Source organism: Carya illinoinensis, chromosome 14, assembly GCF_018687715.1.
Source record: "Carya illinoinensis cultivar Pawnee chromosome 14, C.illinoinensisPawnee_v1, whole genome shotgun sequence".
NCBI lineage: Eukaryota > Viridiplantae > Streptophyta > Magnoliopsida > Fagales > Juglandaceae > Carya > Carya illinoinensis.
In genome coordinates this window covers 8,880,950-8,899,439 of record NC_056765.1, presented here as the reverse complement: position 1 = coordinate 8,899,439, position 18,490 = coordinate 8,880,950, and the positions used below count along the sequence as shown (strand labels likewise).

Here is an 18,490-nt window from a genome sequence, read left to right as displayed (position 1 = left end):
ATACATGTTAACAATACTCCATAAAAATTTCGGATCAATATCTATCCATTAGCTTGGTCAAAAACTCCAAACTATAACATATTCTCCAGTTTATCTCCCAGAATGACCTTTCTATAGTTTACACAATATTTGACTGACCAAATGATCTTCAAATGGGTAAAATAAGATATCCATGTAAACTAGACTCAAAAAGAAACAACTTATATGAAGGAGATTTTATGATAAAACACTTACAAAAGCTTCGAAATGGGTGTGCAAAAGAACTCCTAAAAGCTGTCCGAGAGAGAGTGTTTGGTATTCTTTCAATGAAAAGCATAAATGAAGATAATTTCGTGGGGAGGGATGGCTGGAGATATTTGTGGATAAGATATGGAAGAGATGAGGCTGGAGTGAGAGTTAAGTGTAGGACTCTCTTACCCGAAGTGAGAGTTAAGTGTAGGACTCTCTTACCGGAGTGAGAGTGGAGTGTAGGACTCTCTTACCTAATAATATCTACAAAAATCAACTCAAGATATTTTTACCCAATAATATTCATGAAAATTACCTCAAGATATTTCTTTTTATCCAATAATATCTACAGTTTTAAACAGACGTTTTGACCGAAAATATGAAAAATGTTATTGCGCCATAAGACTTTAAATAACCCTCCGAGTCTAATGGCACAAACCATAATACATTTTGTCACTTCTCACTATCTCCAATAATCAAAAACACACTTCTGATACTATAGTAAATAATAACACTAACTATGTAGTTAGACAAAAACCTATATGATTAATGGATTCGTGAAAACTTATGGGGTTTTCACGAGGTTCTTAAAGTTAATAGAAATTTCACAATTGAATTTCTAGCGGGCTGTTACAATAACCCTAGGTTAATTGTACCACTAAGATATCTAAGAATGCGCTTAACTGCAATTAAATGTGATTCTTTTGGAGATGATTGAAAACGTGCACATAAGCACACACTAAAAATAATATCTGGTCTACTGGCTGTTAAATATAATAAGCTACCAATCATACCTCGATATATCTTCGAGTCAACTGGCTTACCGGATTCATCTTCATCAAGTTTAGTTGATGGGCTCATTGGTTTTCTAATTTCCTTAGCATTTTCCATCCCAAACTTCTTCAGTAATTCCTTAATATATTTTGATTGATTGATGAATGTCCCACTTTTTGCTTGCTTAATTTGCAATCCGAGAAAGAATGTAAGTTCACCCATCATGCTCATCTCAAATTCTTCACCTTGTGAAGGTTCTCCCAAAATTTGTTCCACTGGATGATCTTTCACAAATTTCCACTGTTTGGTTGCATCTTGTATTAAATTTTGATGATCTTTCCTGATGGCTCTATGTTGAACTTCCTCTATTGCTTTCTCTTTGTTGAGATTGAGACTTTCTGTGTTATTTATACCTTCTGTTTCTTTATCAATAGATTTCTTGGAGAGTGGAGAATTAGATTCATCAAATACTACATGTATAGATTCTTGTACAGTCAAAGTCTTTTTATTGAATACTCTATAAGCTTTACTATTAGTAGAATACCCGAGAAAGATACCTTCATCAGATTTTGCATCAAACTTGCCTAAATTATCTCTGTTATTCAAAATAAAACATTTGCATCCAAATACATGAAAGTAACCAATGTTGGGCTTTTTCTCATTCCAAAGCTCACATGGGGTTTTATCTAACTTAGACCTTAACATAACTCTATTTATAACATAACATGCAGTACTTACCATTTCGGCCCAAAAATAACTAGGCAAGTTATTCTCATTGAGCATTGTTCTTGCCATTTCTTGAAGAGATCTATTTTTCCTCTCTACTACCCCATTTTGTTGAGGAGTTCGAGGAGCAGAAAAATTATGTACAAAACCGTTTTCATCACAAAATGTTTCAATATTTTTATTAACAAACTCTTTTCCCCTATCACTTCGGATACTTGAAATAGTATAGCCCTTTTCATTTTGAATTCTCTTGCATAACTTGGTAAAGGCATTATGTGCCTCATCTTTATGAGCAAGAAAGATGACCCAAGTATATCTAGAGAAATCATCAACAATAACAAATGCATAATATTTTCCTCCTAGACTTGCAACTCTATTTGGTCCAAAAAGATCCATGTGTATCAATTGTAATGGTCTAGTAGTGGAAATATGTTTCTTAATTTTAAAAGAAGTTTTTGTTTGTTTACCAAATTGACATGCATCACAAATTTTATCTTTAAGAAAATATGTTTTTGGTAAACCTCTCACAAGATCATTTTTTGAAAGTTTGGAAATAAGTTCCATGTTGGCATGACCTAATCCTCTATGCCATAACCAACTAGTTTCATTTTGAGTTGATAGGCAAATAGCATCTTGTGAGGTAATTTCTTCAAAATCAATTGTATAAACATTATTGTTTCTAAAAGCAATAAAACAAATATTACAATCATGATCATTCAAAATAATGCATTTATCCATTTTAAAAGTAACTGTAAATCCTTTATCACATAATTGACTTATGCTCAAAAGATTATGTTTTAAACCTTTAACAAGTAGAACATCTTCAATTATGAGAGAAGATTCATTACCAATTTTACCTATTCCCACGATCTTCCCTTTCGAGTTGTCTCCAAATGTCACGTGTCCTTCTTCTTTAGATCTAAGATCAAAGAACTTAGTCTTGTCTCCCGTCATGTGTCTTGAACATCCACTATCTAAAAACCACTTATTTTTGCTTGTGGATGACTTCATGCATACCTATAAAAACAATTAAAATGATTTTTCTTGGTACCCAAGTTCTTTGGGTCCTTTATTTATTAGTATTAGAAGAAACAAGATTTTTAGGTACCCATATGGCCCTAATAGTCATTGTATGATTTCTTCTAATAGGACAAGTATGATAATTATGACCATTTCTATTACAAAAATTACAAATAGCATGTGACATATATGAAAAACTTGAATGATTATAATAATATCCTTTTTTGACAAAATTATTTTTATGAAAAGAATTTTGAATATTAGTCTTTGAGGTAGAATGATTATCAAAGAAATTTTTATAAGGTTTGTATTTTTGTTTTGGCATATATCCCAAACCTGCCTTGTCAAAAACACATCTTTGACTACCAAGAAGTTTTTCAAAATTTCTTTTTCCATTCGTAAAATTTTCAACAATATTTTCTAAATCGGTTTTCTTCTTATTCAATTCAAGATTTTCATCTTTCAAAATGATACTTTCTTTTCTTAAAATTTCAATTTCGTTTGTTAAAGAAGAATTTTTATTTTTCAAAACAGTATACTTGATACCCAATTTTTCAAATTCCTCATAAATCTCTTCTAAAACATTTTGCAATTCTTCATATGAAGGATTTTCAATATTATCAAGATTTGTTACCTCAATGTCATCTTTAACCATAAGACAAAGATTTGCTGATTCTTCATTACTTGCTTCACTATCTGAACTACTTGAATCATCATCCCATGTAGCTTTCATTGCTTTCTTACCCTTGTTTCGAGCTTTCTTTAGCAGAGGACAATCTGGCTTGATATGACCAGGTTTATTACATTTATAACAAATTAAAGTGTCGTTTTTACCTGAATCTTTCTTGGAAAACTTTTTGAAAGATTTCCTCGGAGGAGTTCTATTTTTCTTCAAGAACTTCTGAATTCTTTTTGTTATCATCGCAACTTCTTCATCTTTATCGTCATTTTCCTCATCTTCATCACTTTCACTTTCATGAGGAACAGCTTTAAGTGCTAAGCTCTTCTTTGGCTTTCCTTCTTCTTCTCCTCTTTTCAATGTGTACTCATGGGTGATAAGTGACCCAATGAGTTCATTGACTTCGAGCTTCTTGAGGTCTCTAGCTTCAAGAATCGCTGTAACTTTTGATTCCCAACGTTTTGGTAAAGAGTTGAGAATTTTTCTTACTATCTCCACCTTGGAATAAACTTTGCCAAGAGCTGTCAAGTTGTTTATGATGTTAGTAAAACGAGTGTGCATACTAGAAATAGATTCATCATCATTCATCTTAAACATTTCATATTCATGAGTAAGAATATAAATTTTTGATTCCTTTACTTGCGAAGTTCTTTCATAAGTTACTTTCAAGTTATCTCAAATTTCCTTTGCCGTAGCGCAATTCATTATTCTATTAAACTCATTTCCATTAAGAGCATTATATAATAAATTCATAGCAGTTAAATTTAAAGTATAAAGTCTATCGTCTTCACGATCAAACTCTTCTTCTTCCTTTTTGACCTTTACTCCATCAACCACTTTTGTTGGAATATAAGGTCCATTTACAATACATTTCCAGATTTCTCTACCTTGAGCTTGAAGAAATATTCTCATTCTAACTTTCCAGAATGAGTAATTATCTCCACAAAAGAGTGGAGGCCGACTGCTAAATTGACCTTCACCAAATGAAGCTGCAATGTTAGCCATAAGATCTTAACTCAAAAGATAGTTAATCTTATAATAGAGCTCTTAGCTCTGATACCAATTGTTGCCCAGATGACTAACACAAGAGGGGGGTGAATTGAGTTATATAAAAAAAATAACAATTATAAATCAAATATATAATATAAAATATAAACAAAATATGAAATAACAATAAATATAAAGAGTAAGGGTAAGAGAGAAGAAAACTCAGTATGTTAACGAGGTTCGGCCCCACTGCCTACGTCCTCGCCTCAAGCAACCCCTTGAGGATTCCCAAATTCACTATTCAACCTCCTTCAGGTGGAGATAGAAACCTATTACACCTTTGAACAATACCGCTACAAAGGATCCGTGTAGAACACCCTCTACACTTGCAATCACCTTACACGTGGTGATTCAACTATTCCCCGTGTAGAATACTTTCTACACACACAAGGGTTATACACACTCTTTTTCTGATACAAGAGCTGATAGTGGGTAGATTATCAGAAAACACTCCTCAATGAGTGAAATAAGAACAATACAGCGCAAACTATATCTCTCAAAATGAACAAGGATTAAGGCTCAATGCTTAGAGAAGAGAGAATGAAAGCTTTGAATGAATGTTGTATGCTCTTGATGTTGTGAATGTGAAGCTCTCAATTGATCTATTTATAGGCATATGAGACTTCATATTCAAATTTAAAAAGATTCACATGTCAAAGACAACATCATTCACTTTTTCAAAAAATTCAAATAAAAGGTTCTTCTTTTTCAATTGTCAAAGACAACATCATTCACTTTTTCAAAGAATTCAAATAAAAGGTTCTTCTTTTTCAATTGTCAAAGACAACATTATTCACTTTTTCAAAAAAAATCAAACCTAATCTTTTACTTTTGGCATATGACAAAATGAGCACACTTTCATTTTCAAAAAATTCAAACCTAATCTTTTACTTTTTGTATAAGTCTAAAAAAGCATCAATCACTTTTGAAAATATTCAAATAAAACATGCACATGTGAAAGATGACAATCAATCATCTTTAATATTTTCAAAGTTCAACCCTTTAATCAAGGCACGCACATGCAAAAGATGACAATCAATCATCTTTCAAAATTTTCAAATTTAATTTTCAAAAATATTCATGCACATGTGGAAAATGTATTTTAATGCTTTATGATAAAATATTAATTTTGAGCATTAATCCTAATTTCAAATTTTGAAGAGATTTACAACATTACTCTATAATTTTAATGTGAACTTGTTCCCTTCTTGCTCATGCTTGTTTCCTTGATGTGCTTGACTCCATTGTGTAGACAACTTGAGCTTGAGACTTCTTTATTCTTTGAATTCATTTGTTATCATCAAAATCCATGTGTAGATTTATAATCACATGAAACTTGAAACCTTGAGTTCAACACTATTATTTCCAGCAATTTTTTCCCACTGCAAATATTCTAAAAATTGTTGCAAATGGTCTTTTCTATTTAAAGATAAATCGTTGGGAAAGATCAATTGTAGCAATTTAAACCGATGCAAAATTTATAAAAACCCTTGCAATTAATTCTTCTTATTTGCAATGAATGTAGAAAAATTGTTGCAAAATGTTTTTTCCAGCGTATTTGTAATGTTGCAAACATCAAAAAAATCACTGCAAATGATAAAAACTGTTACAAAAGGGATAATCCATTTAAGGGAAAAATCGTTGAGAAATGTCAATTGCAACAATTTATATCGTCGTAAAAGTTATAGAAATCGCTGGAAATGATGCTGATCTATTGCAACGATCTGTTCTTTTCGTTGTAGTTAAATTTTTTGCAACACATAGAAATCGCTGCAATATATTAATTGCAACAAGTTTATGACTATTTGCGACAAGTTTTAGTCGCCGGAAATACGAAATTACAAAAAAAAAAAATTACTATTGAAACTGTATTCAGTAGTAATTTTACGTGGTTTATAGAGCAAGTGTCATAGAGATGTAGTTCTTTTTTTCCATATTGAGAGACACAATCCAAGCAACCAGCAAGACCCAGTATACCAAAAAAAAAAAATTAAAACTAATTAGAAATGGGCTATACACTAGGGTGGACCAAATGTAACCCAAAACCTATAACTTAACTACTAAAGTCAAACAGATCTGGAAATGTAGTTAACATTCATTCAAATATGTCAAATGTGTTGTTCCTCTATCTTTATAAATTATATCTAGTCAGATATAACAATATGCACCTGGGCATGAGGGGTGGACAAAATAGCTCCTCACAAGAATGCATCAGCCCTTATAGTTGTTGGATATTTGATATTTCATATGGACACACCAATCTGGCAATTATACATAAAATGTATCAATACACACCATCAGAGCAGTTATAAAGAAACAGTGCATTCGCTGTGTTGACAATTGAGAGAAAATTAAATATATAGTCATATAAATTAATGGGTTGTAATATCATGTTTAAATCAACATATTGTCAACAACGTAAGCATGTAAGCAAACTTGAATATTGAAATGTAATCAACAACACTTGTAACCATCCACTATTGTAATAGACTATTGAAATGTACCTATTGAACTGAATAAGAATTACCTTTACATTTTTCCTTATCATAACACCAAAGGAGCAAGGCTATTCAAAATAATAGGTGTTCAAGATGGGGCCAATATATTATTCGGTATTGAACATAAATAGATGCAAATCTGCCAATGCTTTTTCTGCAATTTAAAGTAAGAGTAAGTAATATTTGGCAACCCTAAATGGAGAGGAAGGTCTTACCATTAGGATCTGAAGCAGGGCGAGCCAAGTTGACAATCAAAGTCAAGACAGTGGAATCTAAGATTTTGCAAGATAAACTAGCGAACAAAATATGGATTTGATTAAAATGATGTGACATCGAATGTCTATAGTAATAAACTATTGAAACACATATTGACATGCTGAATGTCGTTAGTGCTTCTATCATCACTATCCGACAATATGGAAAACTTCTAACTCTCATGTCACATTACACGTTTCTATGTCAGTTTTCCTTTTTTTTTTTAATGTGAGATCTCTACATTAAAATCTGAATAAAGTATTAATCCCTTTAAGACCAATAAAAAAACACCTACAACACCTTACTATAATTCCCTACTTACAAGTAACAAAGAACAAAACCAATACTTAACAAAACTTTTTCCAGTCATGAGTATCTTCAATAGGAAAAACTTTTTCCAGTCATGAGTATCTTCAATAGGTCTTTGCCATTATTTGAGAGCTTAATATTATAAATGTATATGATGCTAATGCATGCCTAGATATGCTAAGGTTCGGTTTGGCTAATCAAATTTTTCATCTCAAATTTAAAATTTTCATCTCATGATTACAACTTTCCCAAATCTCTATCTAAAATATAATAAATAATTTAACTTTTTCTTAACTTTTTCAAATCTCAAAATAATAATATTATTATATTATGTCTTAAAACTCAAAATTTTTATTTTACTACCAAACCGAACTTTAGTGCCTAAGTAAGACTGTGAAGATCTTCATTGTACATATATGTTCAGGTTTTGCACATATATAAACAATCTTCATTGTAAAACTGTGAAGATCTGAAGGTAACAATTATAAATTCTAATTTTTGTGAAAATATCCAAAAAGTAACAACTACAAATGGATTTCAAAGTTTTCTCACATAGATAAATTGTAGTACAAGATAAATGGCATACATTTTACTTCTCATAGCCTTGTTTGCTAGTAGAATAATTTTCATACAAGGAAAGAAAACCAAGGAAAGTGTAGGTATAAGTTAGCGCATGCTGTATATCATTAAAATAGTCCTTGATAAGAGTAGATAGTGACCCCATAGTAATGAGTACTCTAGCTAGGTGTCTCTCATGTATACTACTTCTGTATAGGGGTTGCACCATTGCACTTATTAATAAAATTTTCTTACTTAAAAAATAAATAAAGGAAAACTCAGTAACAGAATGTGTTTAAAGAAGTTCTTTTTAGTGACTAACAGAGTGTCTTGAGGCTATTGGAAATTGGACTAGTTTATCATATTTTCATGAGATTCTATGTCTTCTCCCTCTAATTCTAAAATGTGTTTAGAGAAGTTCTAGGAACATACGTAAATCAATAGAATACAAATCTAAGTTACAAACAGAACAAAGGACAAAGGTTAAACCGCACTATACCATCCACATCAAGTTCTTTGGATGAGTAACTGATGGTTAGCAAAATGAGGAGTACTTGATCTTTGATGTAGCCAAATTCATGAAAGGATCTAATGAAGTCATGACATCCTATAATAACAAACCATTACTCAAAACCATGAGAATGAAAGTTACTACTTAAAACATATAGCGTGGAATAAAAAATGGAAGAAAATGAAAAAGATGAGAATGTAGAAGAGCTTGGAAACATCAAAATAGAAATATAAATACAAGGGACACAAACTACCGCTGGTAAATGCGAAAAAAAAAACTAAATAAAGTGAGCTGCTGAATTGAGATTGCTAAATTAAAGAATTTATTTCATTATTATCATATTTCTAGATATTAATTATGTAAACTACATATACAATGTGTAGTCTCCAATCACATCACTAGGAGCAGACGTAAGAGTTAGTGAGCTTATTGAATAAGAGTTAAGGGTATGGAATGAAGTTGTAGTGAATGAGAATGAGGACCATATATGAGCAATAAAGTCCTACATATAATATCCACTCCTTCAAATTAATTACAAATTTGGTTTGCTAAAATCTTTAAATATGACGCGTTTCAATATATGAACCAAAGATTTGTTTCTATAATCTATAAATATATATATATATATATATATTAGCTTTAAAAAATAATATTTACAATTTTAAAATGTATAAGTATTGTGTACTTCTAAAAAAAATAGATAAATGTAGAATCTACATAAAAATAATTATTTTTTAATGATAAATTTAATTTTTTTTAAGAGAGTGAGATTTACATACCATAAAACTGTATCTAATATTATTTACAAATTTATTGAAGCTATTTTCAAATCTAAACATTGAAATTTTGGCATATTTCAGAATTTCAACGAAATGAATATGACAAAATCATGGGTAGATTATGTTTCTCGATTTTCAGCATGTTTGTTATGCTCATTTCATTATAAAATACTTTATGAGCAATACTTTTTACTGTATATGGCACGTCCGTACGTTTAATATATAAACATTTCACATGACTTGACATCTCAAAAAAAAAAAAACACATGGCCGGCTTCAAACGTCTACATATGAATGTTGCTAAACCCAATATATAACTTAATAAAATAAAAAAATTGTGAGCGGCACTTTGACATGTGATGAGAGTTCCCACAAAACAGGCAAACCTCATTTCTAATTTGCTATAATAGCAGGAAGCAAGCAAATTAATTGTTAAAAGATTGCATGGCACAAAGTACTCTATAGCAAATCACGTTACCATATATATATGGTATTAGCAAGAGAACTAACTACTAAGATGAAGTTCCCTACACGTTTCTCGCTTTTAATTGGTGCCAGATCAAAGTTTGTCCTCGCATCACTTTGCCATCAAATAATGTCTCCTAAATGTAATTGATTGGCATGATATGTCACTTGCATATATATGTGTTTATGTCTCTTTGTCACCGACTCGACCATCTAACATGATATCACATATTTCTCAGTCGTCGTTAAAGTGGCGAACAAAGTTATTTGTAAGCATCTTTATTGACACATTTATAACCAAACAAATCATTGATTTAAAAACACATGAAGGCCTTGTGTAGATAGTGAAATAAGATGAAATAATATTTGAATAATAGTAAAATTTTTTATGAACAATAGTAAAATGATTTGAGTTGAGATATTTTATTAAGTTTTGCGAAATCAGAAAAAAAAATGAATAAAAATACTATTAAATTAAAATATTTTTGATATATTATTTTTTAATATTATTTTTATTTTGAGATTTGAAAATGTTGAATTATTATTTATGTTTTGTTTAAAACTTTAAAAAAATTATAATGACTAAAGAATTATTAGATAAAAAGATTAAAAATTAAAAATTAAAAAATATTTATATTCAAAATATTTAGATTTCGAGGTAAAATGGGATCATGAGATGAGAAATTCTTATCATCCAAGCCATGTCTAAGCTCATGTGTTGTGTTATTTTGAGACTCGAAAATGGCACTTTCAAAGTAGCATGTACAGTCATCTATCTTATCCCAATGTTTGATCGGGACAAAGATGGTTAGCTAGCTAGGTATAGTAAAGATTCCATTATTGTAGGATAAATATATATATATATATGGATGGCGTGGAGAATGATGTGATGTTGGGGTTGACCAGATCACATTTACCATACATCTTGCTTTCGATGAAAACCTTCTTTTATAATTCTTTGAAGGTGAAATAGAAATAAAGAAGTTGGTGGATGAGTTAGCTAGCAACGTTTGTCGGTCTGGCTTCTAGAGTACTGTCAATTTTCTAAAGCTCCAATAGAATGGCTCTGCAACGAGACTAATTGGAGCACAAGGCCGCTAGCTGGACCTTGTTCTTTAATAACAGTACTGCATGTTGCTCATGCGCGCAATGGCGTGCAGCGACACGATGAAGTTGCGTCTGCATGCAGCAACCCGGCCCTGGTTATTGACCGGGAAAAAATGCACCTACTACACCCGTTTAATCTGCTTTTTCTAAATCTTATCCAACTGATGAAAAGAAAAGTACAGATTGAGAACGTTATCCAAGTAGAACATAAAATATAATAGAAAAGAAAGTGGGAGCTGAATGAAGAAGAAAGAGTTTCAGGGCTACTTTAATTTCCACGCTATTTTCAGTTTTTCTTAAATACATAACGTAGATCTCTATTTATACATCAACAAGGTTAAAGAAATAATAGCAATACAATAAATTAGTGATACTAATTGATTTACATAATATATTAAATATGATAAAGAATAAATTATATTATCATACTTAATAAAATATTATAAATAAAATTTTATTACGTATAAATAAAATTTTATATTAATTTATATATTAACACTGATTCTTTCATATTTAAGATTTAAATTAATATTATTTTTAATAAAATTAATTTTTTAATTAATCACATTAAATTAATATATATTAACATGTAGTTATGTTTGTAATTATATTTTTTTTTATAAATATATTTTTTAGTAAGTACAGTAATATTCTATCAGTCAATCCTTATGCTTATTTGGCCAAATAATATTGATGCTTTTTATTGGGTTTACTAACAGATGTAGGTAGAGAGAGCTGCAGGCGACTAACGAGAAACCTCGAGTGCATAGTCGGCGAGGAAAGGATAGAGAGCAACTAAAGACGTGGTTACGAGAGATCCACGTGAAGTACGACGACTAAAGGATAACACTTAATAAAACAAAGTACAGTGCTAGAGACAGACCCTAGGAATCGTTCTCAACCCAGAATCGCAACCGACCCAATTCTTCCAAACTTGAGATTAGGTTTAGTTTGGATACCAAAATTACGGTTCTTCTATGTGCAATCTATTTTGTGCACCACTTGCACACCCAAGTGACGTAGCGGAAGTTAACAAAAAAATGAAACCCAAGTAGAAGAGAACAATTTGTCTTATATTTCAGCCTTAGCCTCTACCAATTCTAATATTCAAAGGCATGGGCCATAGTACCTCCGATTCATTGTGCTCGACTCCATCTGATTCAACGACCCCTACCACTAGTGAGAACCATTTCCACAATCGAGGCAAGGAGAAAGTCTAGCCTCCCGAAGAGCCGATAGTCGTCTTCATCAACCCCCACAGCACTGGCACTACAAGAAAAATGACCTTTTGCGACTAATTTATAGCAACGAAAAGACTATTAGCAACCAAAATTAGTTGCTAATAGTCTTTCGTTGCTATAAATTAGTTGCTAATAGTCTTTTCGTTGCTTTAAATTGGTCGCAAAATGTCATTTTTCTTGTAGTGTGGGCACCATGGCTGGCCCCGTGCTCAAGGAGAGGCTTCAGCAGTTGATTTCCAAAGAATAGGTTTTTGTCCCGGCTAATGTGAAGCTTCTTGAGTTTGTACAATATGGGTTAAAATGCCTAGAGATGTTGGCTGATCTTGGTGATTCTTGTGCCAAAGAGTGTTATAGTGAAGAAGAAACTGTATTTTATTGATAATGGATGATATTACACGATGACCTTTTATAGACATGAGCTACAAACAAATTGAATATTCTAGAGCTACATTCTGTTGTATACAGAAAAAAAAAAAAAAAAAAAAATGAGCACGCATGCTTGCAATGCATGTATTTTAAAGGTTGTTATCAAGAGCTGCTCAATTCCTTCTGATGTGAGGTTGGTGAGCTGATAGACTTTGCGAAGGCAAGTTTGTTCTTAATATCCCCCCTCAAGTCGAGCGGCAAAGCTTGAAGATGAAGACTTGAACAAAGTGAAGTGAATCGAGGTGCTGAAAGAGGTTTTGTAAGCAAATCCGCAAGCTGGTCTTTTCCTGATATGAAGGCAACACTTAGGGATTTATTTAGTACACGATCACGTATGAAATGAAAGTCTTTTCCAACATGTTTAGTTCGGGCATGGAATACAGTTTTGGATGAGAGGTAAGTTGCTCCCATATTGTCACAATAGAGAAGGGGAGCACAAAGTCAAATTAATCCCAAGGTCACAGCAAAGATGCTACAACCAGATGACTTCAACTGTGGTGTTTGCAACGGCTTTAAACTCTACCTCATTTGATGAACGAGCAATTGTTAGTTGTTTCTTGGAAGACCATAATATGAGGTTGCACCCAAGAAAAATACAGTAGCCATTAGTCAACCTGTGATCGTTTGGACACCCTGCCAATCGGCGTCCGAAAATGCAGTGATTTTGGAGGTGGATGAAGAGGATAATTGCCAGCCAACAATTGGCGTATGCTTGAGATATCTGAGTATTCTCTTCACTGCTTTCCCATGGGGAATCCAAGGGTTGTGCATGAATAGTTGGCAAAGGCAAAGTTTGGCCATGTGAGTGACAAATATTGCAAAGAGCCAACTGTGCTACAATACAAGGCGGGGTCACCAAAAAGTTGTCCAATGAAGGTACTGAGTTTTTCGGAAGTAGACAAGGGAGTCTTGACAAGCTTGGCCAATTGCATATTGGTTCTTTGAAGAAGATCGGTGATGTACTTGTGTTGGGTAAATAATAAACCCTTGGAATTAAGTGGCCTCAACACCCAAGAAATAATGCAGACTACCAAGATCAATAATTGGAAAATCATTATGTAAGGCAGAAATAAGTTAAGTGATGCACGACATGGAGGAACCTGTGACCAAAAGGTCATTAACATAGAACAAAACAAACATTGTAGCCTTAACAGATTTATATATAAAGAAGGAAGAGTCTGCAGTAGAGATGACAAACCCAAGATCACGAAGGCGCGAGCTCAGGTGAGAATACCATGCACATGGTGACTACCGAAGGCAGTAAATGGCCTTGTTCGACCTATAAACGTGAGAGGGATATTGGGGATGTGAGAACCCAGGTGGTCAAGCCATGACAACAGTTTCATGCAATGGCCCATGCAGAAAAGCATTCTGCACATCAAATTGCCAAATTGCCCAATTTTGAGAGACAGCAAGAGCAAGGATAGTGCAAACTGCAGTGACCTTAACCACATGACTAGGTCTCTTCAAAGTTAATTTTGGACTGTTGAAGGAAGCCCTTAGCAACTAGACATGCTTTGCGGCATTCAATTGAACCATAGGCAAGTCTCTTAGTCTAAAATACCCATTTACAAGTGGCAATATTTAGAGCTTGTGAAGCTAGTACTAAGGACTAGGTTTGATTAGCTAGGAGTGCATGAAATTCACTAGTCATTGCCTCACACCACTCTGGGTACTGGTTTGCAGTGGTATAAGTGGTTGGTGTTTCAGGAATAGGGCTTAGGTTTGTGACAAATGCACGTGGTAAAGGCCATTTTATGGTACCATCATGAAATTGTCGTTGACGGAGGGAGTTGGTTTGTGATCGGATGATCATCAAATGTGCATGCTACTGAGGTTGATTTGAAGACATGCTATGCAAAGGAGATGAAGATGGTGATGAGGGAGGATGACCAAGGATAAAAGATGAAGAGGGAGAAGTTATCGTTAGTGAATTTGAAAGAAAATGAGGAAGGGTACGTGAGTGGGCTTATCGGGAGTTATGGGCTTAGGAAGAGATGAGTAAGGGAAGCTAGACTTGTTAAACTTGACATCTTTGGAAATGAAGGTGCAGCCCATGGAACTATGATGTCAGATGAAACCTTTGTGGGTTGGACTTAAGCCTAAAAACACACAGGACATAGAGAGAAACGAGAATTTGTGATGGTTATATGTAGTGGCTAAGGGCAAGCATTCAGATCCAAAAATGCGTAGGGTAGAGTAATTGGGATGATTTTTTGTGCAATAACAGGTAGGGAGCATAATTATTTAAAGTGGGTGGGAGTAACATGTTGATTAAATATAATGTATGGAGAAAGGCATTGGGCCAAAAATGGAGAGGAATCGAGGAGTGAGCAAGTAGAGCCAGATCAATGTCCACAATGTGACAATGCTTGCGCTCAATGATGTTGTTTTGTGTGTGGGTATGAGGGCTTGTAATTCTATGAGTGATGCCACATGAGTCTAAGTTTTGAGAAAATGACTGAAATTCTCCCCCCAATCAGATTGAAATTGTTTTATTGTTGTCTTACACTGAAGTTCAACATTGTTTTTAAATTTGACAAAAACAGCAAAGGCTTCAGATTTGGATTTTAATGGAAACAACCAAGTGTACTGTGTGAAGTCATCCACAAATGTAATATAAAACTTACAATGATTAGTAGATGAATGAGGAAAAGGTTCCCATAAATAAGAAAATATAAGTCGAAAATGAGTAGAGGTGTAAAAAAAATCGATAAATCGGTAAACCAGACCCGACTTGATCAAACAGGTGGGATTGGTCCGGTCCCGAGTTTATTTCGGTTCAGTATCGGTTTTATTTTTCTTAAAACTGGTCAAAATCGGTCCAGTTTCGATTTTTCTTTTTTTAAAACTGGACCCGACCGAACCGGACCAGTTTATATATATATTTTAATTTTTTATATTGTATATAATATTTATATATAATATATAACTATATATAAATTAGTTTTGTATTATATGATAAATTACTAACTAATATAGTATTAAATTTTAAAATCTTATATCATTTTGTTTATTGTATTAATAGTTATACTAATATTATATAGTGCATATTAATAATTATACTAATACTATATCACTATATATTATAGTATATCATTATAGTCTATAATACAATTATATTATATATTATAATATACTACAATATATTATCACTATAGTATTATATACTATAATATACTATATTATAGATGTTATAAAATATATAATATAGTACATTAAAACAGGTAAAACTAGATCTAACCGGAGTACTAGTTTAGGATGTAATCGATGTGTAATCGATTTTGAAAAATACAAAACCAGTGCATACCAGTTCTGTCCTAAATTTTTTTCAAAACCAGACCAAATTGGACCCGTTACACCCCTAAAAATGAGCATTGGATTTATGTAAGTGTTTATAAGTAAGAAATCAATGGTGTTTTGCCTAAACACAAGCATTACAAAATGGGATAACAGTATACTGGTAAGGTAAATTATGTTGCTAAAGGATAGAGCTGACAAGTTTGATGGAAGGATGGTTAGGTCTTGAGTGCCATAAAGGAATTGAGAGGAGACTAGTTTGAGCTGATGGCGATGGAGCCGAATGGGAGATGGATTATAGACCATTATTTGTTGTTCCGTGAAGTACAAGCTTCCTTGATTTGCAGTCCTTCACATAGAAAGAGTTAGTAAAGAACTTGAAGAAAACATCGTTGTCAAGACAGAATTGATAGACTGATATTAGATTCTTTTAGAAGGAAGGGACACACAAAATATTATTAAGTAAAAACTGAGAAGAAGAAGAAGAGAAACAAATAAAACCAGAATGTGAGATAGGTACGATTGAACCATCACCAACGTGAAATTGTTCATCTCTATGCTACTCAGCAACATGCAAATTGAGATTGCCCAGATCACTGGTTATATGATTTGTGGTAGCAATATAGGGATACCAGGTGATATTTGAGGGATAGCTTGATGAAAAATTAACAGAAAAGGATGGGGCTGCAGTGTAGGCTTGGTTGAAACGGTAAAGGCATGTGAGTGCAATGTAACCCTGGCGATTGCAAACCTGACAAACCAAACGTTGATCAATAGGTGAGAAAGATTGTTGACCATTGTTACCTACATTGTTGGTATGACCACAGTTTGATTGAGAACACCGACCATTGCAACCATGAGATGGATTTCAACCACCGCGAGGCCCTCAACCTCGTGAAGTAGTAGGGGAAAATTTTGCTGTGAAATTGGCAGATGCTTCAGTGGGAAAGGTGGACATATCTGAGTGATGAAGCAAACGAGTTTCATACACCAAGTAGTTCATCAAGGGAGATGGGTTCGAGCCGAGTAACAATGGAAGAAACTAGGGCATCATAATCTGGTCCAAGACCAGCAAGAAGGTAGGGAACAAACTCAACAGGAGGAAGGAGCAGTCAGCTGCCACCATGGTATCACCAAGAGCTTCAGCTTTGTGGAAATATGAAGAAATGGGGTTAGAACCTTTCTTGAGAGAGGCTAGTTATAGTTGAGTTTGGATTAAATGGGCTTGAGAAACTGAGGCATAAAAGGACTCCAGTGAAAGTTAGACGGCTTGAGCAAAATCGTAACCAACCATTTAGGCGATGAGGGAGTCGAAGAGGGAAGAAATGAGAGCTGACATGACTAGTCGATCCTGTTGGAGCCAGAGATCTTAGGTAGGATTTGGGGTGTGATCGACAAGTTTGAGTTTGGGTAGGAGGTAGGTGCCATCAACGTACTTGTAAAGACATTGGCCACAAAGGTAAGGTACTAGTTGGACCTTCTATAACAGATAGTTATCAAGGGTTAGCTTGACAGAAATGGTGTGAGAAAAGTTTGGGTGAGGAGGGGTGGGAAAGGAAGAAGAAGAATTGGGGACTAAAGCCATGGACGATTAGTCCTTTTAGGCTTTTGATACCATGTTACAGTGATGAAGAAACTGTATTTCATTGATAATGAATGATATTGCACGATGGCCTTTTATAAACATGAACTACAAATAAATTGAATATTCTAAAAGCTACATTCTCGATAACAACCTCTGAAATACATGCACTGGTTGGTGAGTTGACAAATGTTGCAAAGGCAAGTTTTTCCTTGACAAAGAGATTCGTGAAAAGATGAGAGTTATGGTTGCTAGAGGCAATGGTTTAGTTGGTTGGGTGCTGTGAAGTCTCAGAGAATATATTAAACAGGGTAGGGAGCCATTTCCTCCTATAGAAATCATTCCACTTGATACTGGGAATGACCTGTCTAGGAGTTTCGGTTGAGGTGGTTCATTTCCTTTTATATGAAAATCAAGCCATCAAAAGATCTCTCACATTCCACAAGGCTATTGCAAGTCTTGTATGTCGTTGGGATAGTTAGCATGTTCTGCTTTCAATGCCAATTGGAAAAGTTGTTGATCCACCTCACACGCTAAAGATTACAGAAGAGTGTGTGCTTGATGAGGGCTTGGAGTTGAGAGGGAGTTGCTTGAGAAAGTCACTTACTATGAGGGAGTGCTTTATAATTAGTAACGTTTCGAAATGGATGCCAAAGTTTCTTATGGCTTCCACCATTTACGTAATGAAAAACCTTACCCTGCACAAGGTCCAATTGCAAACAAGCTAATATGTTTAAGGGTGTAACGGGTCCGGTTCGGTCTCATTTTAGACAAAATTTAGAATTGAATCGGTATGTACCAGTTTTATATTTTCAAAACTGATTACACATCTGCTACCCTCCTAAACTGGTACTTCAGTTTTATGGATTTTCGGTCCAGTTTTACGCGTTTTAATATACTATATTATATATATTCATAATGAAGTAGAGTAGAAGAGAAGGATGACCAGATAACTGGAAATGAAGTGTTGAAAGCAATAAGATCA

The 18,490-nt window shown here is 33.5% G+C and overlaps 1 pseudogene; it reads left to right on the top strand.

Moving 5' to 3' along the window:
- Positions 1-18,250, top strand: part of LOC122293537 — a 28,871-nt pseudogene extending 10,621 nt beyond the window's left edge.
- The last annotated feature ends 240 nt before the right edge of the window (positions 18,251-18,490 follow it).